The sequence below is a fragment of the Erpetoichthys calabaricus genome, chromosome 1, assembly GCF_900747795.2.
Source record: "Erpetoichthys calabaricus chromosome 1, fErpCal1.3, whole genome shotgun sequence".
Taxonomy (NCBI): Eukaryota; Metazoa; Chordata; class Cladistia; order Polypteriformes; family Polypteridae; genus Erpetoichthys; species Erpetoichthys calabaricus.
The window spans coordinates 231,082,342-231,093,443 of record NC_041394.2 but is presented as its reverse complement, the minus strand read 5'-3'; the positions used below and the strand labels follow the sequence as shown (position 1 = coordinate 231,093,443).

At 42.4% G+C, this 11,102-nt stretch overlaps 1 pseudogene; it reads right to left on the bottom strand.

Moving 5' to 3' along the window:
- Positions 1-4,657: 4,657 nt before the first annotated feature.
- Positions 4,658-10,339, bottom strand: LOC127528134 (general transcription factor II-I repeat domain-containing protein 2-like; annotated as a pseudogene).
- Positions 10,340-11,102: the final 763 nt, after the last annotated feature.

Sequence of the window (11,102 nt, the reverse complement as noted above, 5' to 3'; positions counted from 1 at the left end):
AGCATATCTAGAATCAGTATAGATAGTTACACTTTTTCCCTCTGACAACTGACAAGCTCGGGTGAGAACTATCAATTCAGCTGCCTGCACGCTTAAACTTGAATAAATTCGGTTTGCTTCCAGCAGTAGGTCACCTTTGACCACTGCATACCTGGTTGAAGGTGTTCCATTTTCCAATCGTAAAGAACATCCATCCACAAAAATTATCTCCCCTGTACCTAAGGGTGTTTCCTGTAGGTCTGGTCTATGTTTTATAACCTTAGTTATTTCATCATGACAGTTGTGGGGCGCCCCTTCCTCTTCAGTTGGAAGAAGAGTAGCTGGATTTAAGGTGGAGCACCTTTCTATGGTAACGTTTGACAACGTACAGAGTACATTATGATAGTGTATTGCCCTAGCAGTAGTGAGATGTGAGGTTTTAGCCTGTACTAAAATGGAGTGTACGGCGTGAGGCACTTTTACCACTAGGGGGCTCATGAGCACTATATCTGCACTGGCTAGCATGGCCTCTGTTGTGGCTGCAACAGGTCTGAGACAAGGTGGAAATCCTGCAGCCACTGGATCCAATTTTTTCGAAAAATAGGCTATTGGCCTTTGTTTTTCTCCATGGAGTTGTTAGAACTGCATTCATTCATAGAACTGCATTCATTCATATATATCCCCCCTTTTCGTCCACGAACAGAGTGAATGGACGAGAAATAGTCAGGGAGAGTAGTGCACTTTTTAAATCACAGAGAGCCTTCTCAGCCTGGCGGCCAGATGGCAGTGTTAGCTAGATTTTTTACAGGCTGTGCTCTTCCTGAAAAATTTACAATCAAACAACTTCTCAGGCTGCAAGCTGGTACTACTTTTAAATTAGGAATTCATCTTACCGTGGTTTTATACGCGCTAATTTCCAGATCATGAAAAAGTCCGTGGCAGAACCGGGTCAGCAACAAACAAGGAAACACTAATTTCCGTGGCGACCCAAGTTCCAGCGACAAATCAAAGACAATCCACTTCGGGAAATCACACAGCACAACTCCACAACAAGAAAACATTCCCATCAAAAGCTATGCAGCCACAGAGAATATCCTGACTTAACCTGTTGTTTTGTGACCGGTCTTGGAAGGTTTTGAATGGTGGTTATACGGCCGCTAGAGAGAGCTCTTGTATCGCAAGAAATGTCATGACCTAAATATTTAATGGTAGTGGGCGGAAGGAAGATTTTGGGAAAATCACCAGTGGCTCACAGTGTGCTATCCTTCCATAATCATTTTTCCCCTGGGACCACAGTGCCAAGGAAACATGGGGAACCGAATCTCCTAAATAGAAAACGCTTTGTGAATATGTGAGGTGAGCTGAAGCAACAACTTTAGTAGATGAAACAAAAATACATGGAATGTGCAAAGTTTCAGGGCATGTGCTGGAGGAAAGAAAAGATTCTAACCAAGGTGTGTCCACTTCAGCAGGGAAATACTGGGCAGTATAATGCTGGGTGTCCGGGACTTGTAAGTGGGGAAATAGGCATGAGGGGAAAGAATGAAGGGCTTTCAAGAGGAAGGTGTGCGGGGAGATGTTCAGGGTCCAGGCTGCAAAAGAGGGCTTGGGGTGTGTAGTTTGGCACAGGAGCTTAGGAATAGAGCAGTAAAATCCTTGTTTAGTTAAAGAAATTGAGACTGACAATTTAGTCATAAGATCCCATCCCAGCAGTTTCACAGGGCACAAATGATTTAACAGAAAGCAATGAGTCAATGATGAACTGTCAGTGCTGAGCTGTAATTGCAGAGGGTTTGAGACCAGCAAAATATGAGGCTGTCCCGAGGCAGTAAGCACTGTTACTGTATCTGTCGAGGCAGGGACCTCCTTCAGCGAAAGGGTGGAACGCGTAGCTCCAGTATCAACGAGAAAAGCAGTTTCAGTGCCATTCACCAGCAAAGTCAATAAAGGATCTGTGTCCGCATGGCAAGTGAGCAAAGGCAACTGAAGAGAGTGGCTGGGGGTCCCTGCGAATTCGTAGGACCAAGGAATGTCATTAGGCGCAGGGAGAGGGGGTGGCGGAGGGCGCTTGTGTGGGCAGTTGCGTCTGAAATGTCCAAGTTCACTGCAGCCGTAACAGGCATATGACGCTGGCGTCTGCTCCGAAGGGTTAGGCATCTGAGCGAAAGGGTTATTAGGGTTTGATAATTGGAACCCGCATCCTCTTCCGCGCCCTCGCCCTCGACCTCCAAAGAATTTTCCGCGTCCTCTCCCCCTAGCCGGGTCAGTTCTTCCAGTATAGTAATTTATTTGTGCAGCCAAAAGTTTGGTCTGTGTGTCTGACTCTTTTAATTTAATCTGTCTCTCAGCATGCTCTGCATGACGCTTGACTTCTTTGAACGTTGTGGTCTCCCAGCCTTATGCAGGACGTACAGACTTTGCTTTGAATGTCACTTCTCAGTCCCGAGACGAATGGAGGCACTGCAGCATGAGTTCTATCATTTGCATTGTCTAGCCCAGAGTGATTAGCCATCAGATCTTGCAATCGGTGAGCCCATTAATCCACTGTCTCATCTTTTTTCTGCTTAGCGGCTGAAATTAGTGACCAGTCTGTGCCCTTTTTATATTTTTCTGCCAGGGCTCCTTTCAAAGGCTCTCACTGGGCGAGGAAAGGACCTTCATTCCCGGAGCCTCGGGGAAGAGCTTCATTCCAACGCCAAGGGGCACCGTTATGATCACCATAATTTACAGTTGCCCATGTGGTGCCCAGCTGTCGGCGGAGCATTTGTTTTATACATGTTATCTAGCTGCTGTAACGGCTCCACAAATTTCAGTCCACCGACCGCTTTGGGGTCAGGCAGTTCAGACACCACATCTTTTAATTCTTGAATGTCCCAATTTCGGTGAATCATTACAGTAGTGGGATTATTATTGCCTGGAGGTTGTGCGGGATCATGTCGGGGGTTGGGGACTTCAATGACGGGGCAAGAGAATGTCGAGCCAGAAGGCTTAGGGGAGCCGAAGGGGGACGTAAAACCGCTCATAGGTTTAGAGCGGAGGGTCTGACTTCTCGTGCGCTGGGAGACAAAGGACTCTTCTGGTTTCTGCCATTGGAACCCAGTAGCACCTTGTGAATGATCTGAATTATCTTCCTCAGGGTCAATATATGAGGATGGGTCATAATGGTATTGTTCATCGTAAAAACCTGCTCCAGACAGTTCATCTGTTAACAGGGTTGCAGTTGGAGGAGAGGGTGCAGGAGGTGGAAGCAGGGGAGTTTGGTAAGGAGGAGGTGGACAGATTACGGGGTATAGGGGGTCTTTCTTTTCGGTCTGCTTTCTTTTACTTTCAGGCTTCGGCGCTGTCTCTACCTTCATTTTCTGCAACGCTAGCAATAATTCTTCCTTTTCTTTTCGTATTTCGACCTCAGCAGCCAGCAGGTCGTTACGCCTCTGCGCCGCTTGCAAGGTCCTATCTTTTATCACCAATTCCCATCTGTCAAACATGTCCATTCGATATGGACCTTTCTTATTCCACTTCTTACATGCCTTTTTAAAATCCAACCCAGTCTGCTTCTCTATTAACTTTCTAGGGGACCCGCCTTTCAATTCCGACGGTGTACTAGGAGCCTGGTGATTCTCTGAAAATAATCCTTCTAACATTAGGTTTTGAGGACCCTGGGGGACCTGTTTGACTGGCTTGCTATTTGTTTTTTCCATAGTGAGCGGCGGGATATCAGCAGAAAATGACTCAACCCTCGTTTACTCCCCGTTCTACCCGCTGTCCACTCCTATCCCCGGATTTCAACTTCAGGTGACTTCGTTTATTCGAGTCAGCAGAATCCTACATCAATACTCAGTATGGCATCTGGACTATGGAGGTTTATACCCCGAGTCCTTCCGCTAAACACACCTTGTATGCGTCAATCTGCCAGGCAGGGACGGATTTTCCTATAGGCTAACTAGGCTTCAGCCTAGGGCCTCACGATCAAGAGGGGCCTACATTCAAATTGTTAGCAAAATTTTATTATCTCTCATGTAATTTACAAACTTAAAAATGGAAGGTGAAAGGGCCTCATAAGTGGAATAGCCTAGGGCAGGGGTGTCAAACTCAAATAATGAGTGGGCCAAAATTTAAAACTGAACAAAGCCGCGGGCCAAGGTTGAAAAAAATTACCTTTTAATTGGCACCCAAACAAGTTTTGCGTTGAAAATTGAACAAGCAAGGCTTATATAACTTTATAATGACATGCAAACCCGAGTTTCATGTTTAAATATAAAAATTGAATGCCTCTTTTCTATTTGCAGCCTTCTGAGGTAAATATCAAAATAAACTTTTTTCCACAGGCTAATAAATACATTTGAAAACAAAATAACAATAATGAATGAATCAAACATTCAAGCCTTGAAGTAGCAAGAGAAGAGTGCATGAATAAAATGTTTTTGCTCAGTTTGCTACACTGATTTGCTTTAACACTGAATATGGAACAAGCCATGCTTATAGCTTAACTTAACTTAATAGTGCAAAATCAACTGTCAAAGAACAAACGAAGAAACATCAATGGCATATTAAATAACATTTAAATAAAAAATGAATGCCTCTTTTCAATTTGCTAAATATCAACATTAACTTTTTCCACTGGCTAATACATAAATCAATCATTCAGGCCTTTTTACTGTTCAGTTTGCGACACACTGATCTAACATGGTGTGTTCAAGCCAGACACCTGGCATCTTTTCTTGGATGCTAGTTCATCAGTGTCGGGGCTCAGGCTTTGAGCTGAGGCAACCTTCATTATCGAACGAAGGTGTTCATCAGTGAGACGTGCCCTGTGAGATGTTTTCGTCATCTTCATTGAGGAGAAAAGTTGCTCACATAGGTAAGTGCTGCCGAACATGGAGAGCAATTGAGCAGCTTGGGTGCGGAGCTGAGGCATTGTGTCAGGGATGTGTTGTGGAAACTGTGCGGCGCCAACAGCATCATACTTTGACTTCAGCGTGTCATCACACTGGAGTTCAATCAGCTCCATTTGAATGTTAGTTGGTGCTTTTTCCACATCGACTGCGAAGGGATTACTAAGCAGTTCAAATCTCCATTTCTGACCATCAAAGTCACCAAATCGTCGGTTAAACTCAGCGCCGAGTACACTGAGTTTTTCAGCAAACTGTGCGCACACGGCGGTAGAGATCTGCGTATTTATGGTTTGGCAACAGGGGAAATGGCCAAGGTTTCCTTGCAGCAGCTGATTCTCCCACAGGCAGAGTTTAGCTTTAAAAGCTTTCACTGACGAGTACATCTCGGTGATGATGCGGCCCCGCCCCTGTAGCTGCAGGTTCAGCGCATCAAGATGGCTTGCGATGTCAGACAGAAAGGCCAGCTCACACATAAACTTTTGCTCCTGGAGTTCTGCTGTGTCCTTCCCTTTGCTTTGCAGAAACTGACATATTTCTTCACGCAGCTCGAAAAATCTGTTCAGTACTTTTCCGCGGCTTAACCATCTCACCTCTGTGTGATACGGCACGTCTGTGTGTTCCGAACCAAACTCTTCCAGAAAAGACTTAAACTCGCGGTGATTCAGACCTTTGGCTCTTATAAAGTTAACAACTTGTGTTACTGTGGTCATAACATATTCCATCTTTAGGGCTTTAGCACACAGTGACTCTTGATGTATAATGCAGTGATAAACCGATAGCTCACCTGCACAGTTCTCTTCCCGCATCTTTTCACGCATCCTGCCCACCAGACCATTCTTTTTACCACTCATCGCTGGCGCACCATCAGTGGTTAATCCCACGAGTTTATCCCACGGCAGGTTTATTTCAGTTACACATTTGCAAACCTCCTCAAAAATGTCCGTCCCTGTGGTTGTGCCATGCATGGATTTAAATCCCAAAAGCTCCTCCGTAACACACATTTTTGAGTCGACACCGCGGATGAAGACTGACAGCTGCGCAGTATCAGACGCGTCAGTGCTCTCGTCCACAGCGAGGGAAAAAGAAACAAAATCTTTCCCTTTTCCATCAGCTGGTCATGCAGATTGGTGGCAAGATCACATATGCGCTCCGCTATTGTGTTCCTGCTCAGGCTTACATTTGAAAAGGCCTGTTTTTTCTCTGGGCACACTTGGTCACAAACTTTCAGCATTATCTTTTTAATAAATTCTCCCTCATTAAAGGATCGGGTTGATTTGGCGATTTCTTCTGCCACGATATAACTCGCCTTTACAGCAGCCTCGTTTTGTGCTGTGGCTTTTTTGAACATATTTTGTTGTGAAACCAACCCTCTCTTCATCTCCTCTACTTTCTGGCTCCTTTGAGTCGTGTCCAGGTCCTTGTACATGTCCTGATGTTTCGTTTCATAGTGTCGCCTAAGGTTGTACTCCTTAGGTACCGACACGTTGGCTCCACAAACGAGACAAACAGGTCTGTCTTTCAGATACGTAAACATATATTCTGTCTCCCACCTGTCCCGAAAAGTTGTTTTCTCCCTTCCTTTTCGTCATTTTTGGTAGGGGTAAAACAGTGACACCTAGAGTTGTAGTATTGGGCCGCAGCACGTCTGGAAAGAACGCTGCTTGCTAGAAATCTACTGACACAAAGCTGGCGCGCCAAAACAACCGCAGAGCATTATGGGATTTGTAGTATTCGCAGTGAATGCGGTGTTACAGCAACACCGCCGCTGTATAATACCGGTGGGCCAGCTCTAATGTTAATTTGATATTGCCCCACGGGCCAAATGAAATTACACGGCGGGCCAAATTTGGCCCGCGGGCCAGAGTTTGACACCTGTGGCCTAGGGCCTCTTTTCATATAAATCCGGCCCTGTTGCCAGGGTATAGTCTCCGTCACCTGAGTAACCCGTTGAGACAAGAGTATGACTAGACAGCAGATGGAAAACTCGACCTCCCGTTTATTTAGACACACACTTTTAACTATGCCCTTTCACCCCCGTTCCTCTTTATTATTTTAGGAGCGTGCCACTCGCCCCTTTCTATTCCACTCACAATGGGTGACTTGCTAACATTCACACTGTGCTGTCACCTTCTGTGAGTCCCAAGAACCCTCCTATGGTTCTGATACAGTATGCTTTCTATTCTTTTTATACTTCTATTACTTCTGGCACACCAGTCAAACCAACGGGAATCCCCCCGATCTACTCACTGTGACTCCGTCCACCTGCCTGGAAATTCCCGTCAAGTCGTGCATCGTATTGGCTAGGAGGAGGTCAGGGACTCCCCACGCAGGAAACGCCCAAGGCAGGCCAGTCCTAACTTTTACCGGAGCTGGTCCTGGATCCGGCCGGAATCGAACATCCTCTGGACAATCCTGCTCGAGGAGTCGTCTGCCCGTCTCCTGCCCCACGTTTGGGTGCCAAAACTGTGGACGATCACTTAGACAAGACAGCAGGTGTGGTCTTATAGCAGCTTTATTTTCACATCGTCACAGTGAGCAGGTTTCAGAAGAGCAGGCAATCAATATTACATGACAGTGTCAGAGCTCTTCTGAACAACTGTTTGTTGGGTGGGGCAAAGTTTTTATACCCCTAGAATTCGTGATTTAATATTCATTATGAAATGCAACAGTTGACACTTTTATTTTACACAATCCTTGAGCCCCTTCAACAACTTGATTTTCTTGGCCCCTTTGTTATGGCGTTCAGATGTAAACTAAGGGAAAACGTGATAAGGCAGTCTCAGTGTGGAATGCTTAGACCTTGAGTCCTTTTGACAAATATTTTTCTGTTTGCTCAGCAAAGCATGTTTTTAAAGCTTACTTCTGCTTAACTCTTTAGACAAGGATTAGTACAAGGGAACGAAGAGAACATTCATCTTCCACATGAGTCAACTTTTCTGTCTGTTACTGAACTTGGTGCCCAGGCATCAACAGGAAAAAATATTGCATGTTCTGCTATTATGTCATTTTAAATCTGTTCTAAATACTGTGTGTGTATATTTTATAAAATATATTTATTTACATATCTACCAGTTTATTTATTTATTTATGTAAAGAGCTTATCCAGTATAAAATCAAAATACATTGGAAAATCCACAAACATGCTTTAAATAGTATAATCTCAATTCTAAAGATGCATATTTGATTCTAAGCATCTTATTTAGTTTCCAAATAAAAATACATATTTACTAATTTTTTGTACTAATGGATACAAATGACCTCTAATGTAAAATCAGCATTATTTAAAAACTTGTGACAAAATAAAATAAAGATGTATGGTAAGATTGGGTACACTATTGAATAACAAGAGACAAATGAAATACAGCTGAACTGATAATGCTATAATGGGTGATATTTAATTGGGTACTATTAAATAGAAATCATTAACAATAAAGCATGAAACTGTTTAAAAGTGGATTTTTTTTGGTTAGAGAAAGTGTAGGACATGCTTATTGATAGTTGTAAAATTCCAAGTTAAAACTTTTCCTTTAACTGTGTAAGCATTCAATATTGACTTAGCATATGTCATGCAAAATTGGAAGTGTATTTTTTGTCAGAACAAGCTTAACTAGTGTGCGTTTTAAGCATGACACCCCTGATGAATGCTGATCCAGCCAGATTAAATAAAAGGAGTTCTTTGGTTTCCTCAATAGACCCGGATGAAGCAGGATGTAAGTTGAATTTAACTTGATACAGAAACAGAAGTCATTGCCCAAGTGCTACTTTAATTGAAATCACAAAAATGTACACATAGTTCTCACAAATGGCACAATGTGTTTCCACATGTTCGTGGAGGAGCCAAACTATAACAAGAGTCTCTGTCTGCAGTGCTGCAAACTATTGCTCATTTATGAAGAATTGCAGAGGATTGTGAAGTGTTTTTCATACTCTCCAATAAAATGAATCCCACATTTCTCAAATTTTCTTCTCGATAGATTGTGTTATCTGTTTTACATCTAGTCAGGTCATGTTCTCTGTGTATAGCTCTCTTCACTAAGGGAAGGCTTACTGAGCTGCAACAAGTTTACAGGTAAAGTACAAATTACATGATATGCATTCATAAAAATATAAATTACATTAAATAGTCAGTAAAACAAAGCAATTTAGAATTAATAAACTTAAATGGATCTTAAAAATATATGTACTATTAATGTTATCATTGAGAGTAGGGTAATTGACACCAAAGGAGAGGAAAACAAAACCTTGGATCAGTAGCATCCCAGGAAAAAAATAAACCTTTGGGTGTACACAGTCATCTATAACAGAAAACATCAAAAGGCAAGTAAGGAGACAGAATGATTTCATGCTTGGATTCCATGGCTTCTAGTGTCTCTGGTGTATCCCATGGGCAGGATCATGAATTATTTTTTTCTTTTCTCCGCCTCGATTTCTTTTATAGCTTGTGAGCAGGGAGGCTGAACTCACTCCTAGAAGACATGGACGCTCCTCAAAAACCCCCTCTTAAAAACACTGATAGACTACCTTCACATTGCTCCCTTACTTGCGACTGCTCTGTCGCGTTATGTGCTTCTCGCACAGCGCTTCGCATACTTAAAAGCCTGAACAGCACCTGTCCTTTTTGGCTCTTTGCTTTCTCTCTCTCTCTCTCTCTCTCTCTCTGTCATCCTCCAGACTTCCACTGCCCCTGTTGGGGGTCCCACTCCTGATGCGCACCCCTTTGAAAGAGAGAAATGTTTGTTTGAAGTGTTTGAATAAAGTTCCTGTCTCTACAATCTCCTATGTTTCTGTGCAAATCTGTGACCCAAGCGTGACAAGTTATATTTGTTCTTCAAAATATTTTAATAAGAGGGCTTATTTGAAGCAGTGGTTATTCTTAGAAAGGTACATATTAGAATACAACACAAATAAAAATGTAAGTAAAGCTGAACAAAATCATTATAGCTTATATCCTTCTCCACCTGGATATTTCCTAACACTCAAAACCTTGACTTTGCATATATTAATATTTCCCTGTTTAAGTAGTCAGATCAAACTGAATTTTTGTTTTATCCATCGCGGCATTCACAAGTTTTTACTTGTACGGGGATTTCTTGAGCCTCAGTTGAACATTTGTAGCCTGAGACCTTGAACTATCTCACCAAGTGGTACAAGTTTGATAGTTTCCAGTCATTTTTCAATTTTTTATTGAATTTAAGGTATCCTTGTAAGGCACAAATTAAATATTAATAAAGCAAACACCTGCAGTTGCCCATGAAGCTGCTTCATTTGCATGATGGAATGCCAGCACATTTTGCTGGTAACTCACCTCCAGGCTGATGCAACTTGTCAATGCTGTTACTTAGCCCTCCCTCCAAAGTTGCTGTCCCCAGAGACAACTGACAAGTTTTTGAAATGGTGCACACCTCTTTGAAGTAGCACTGTGGTCTTTGTTTCTGCTTCAATTGTTTGGCTGGTGAGCAAAAACTCATCAGCAAAGGTCTTGTGTGCTGCACTGCCAGATTTTTTTTTGCATATATACTTTGTTAATCCCTGAAGGGAAACTGTTTTTTTGCATGAGTCAGTAGGTTCAGCAGAGGTGTTAAACACTGCACTTCTGTGTGGTAATAATAATAATACATTTTATTTATACAAGGCGCGTTTCTGAGAACTCAAGGACACCGAACAAACAATACATAAATAAATAAAAGACATTATAAACAATTTAAAATATCAGAAAATATAAAAATTGGTGATGTGTTGACTATAAGTTAGTAAGCAAACCTCCTCATCTGGAGCTGCAGAGGTACTCAACTATTGGCTCTTTTTAACTTCACTAAACTGACACTCCAGGTCTGAATCTCAACTTTGAAACTCTCCCTCTATGTTTACACTGTAATACATCTACGATCAGTCTTGTCCTTTGACTATGCAGTTTTACCACCAGTCCTACATCACACAGCTCACCTGAGGTCAGTGGCAACTCATTCTGCCACACTTTTTCCTATATACATAGATAGATAGATAGATAGATAGATAGATAGATAGATAGATAGATAGATAGATAGATAGATAGATAGATAGATAGATACTTTATTAATCCCAGGGGGAAATTCACATACTCTAGCAGCAAAAAATATTAAAGAGTAATAAAAAATGCAGGTAAAAAACAGACAATAACTTGAAGAATGTTCAATGTTTACTCCCTCTGGTGGAATTGAAGAGTCGCATAGTTTGGGGGAGGAATGATCTTCT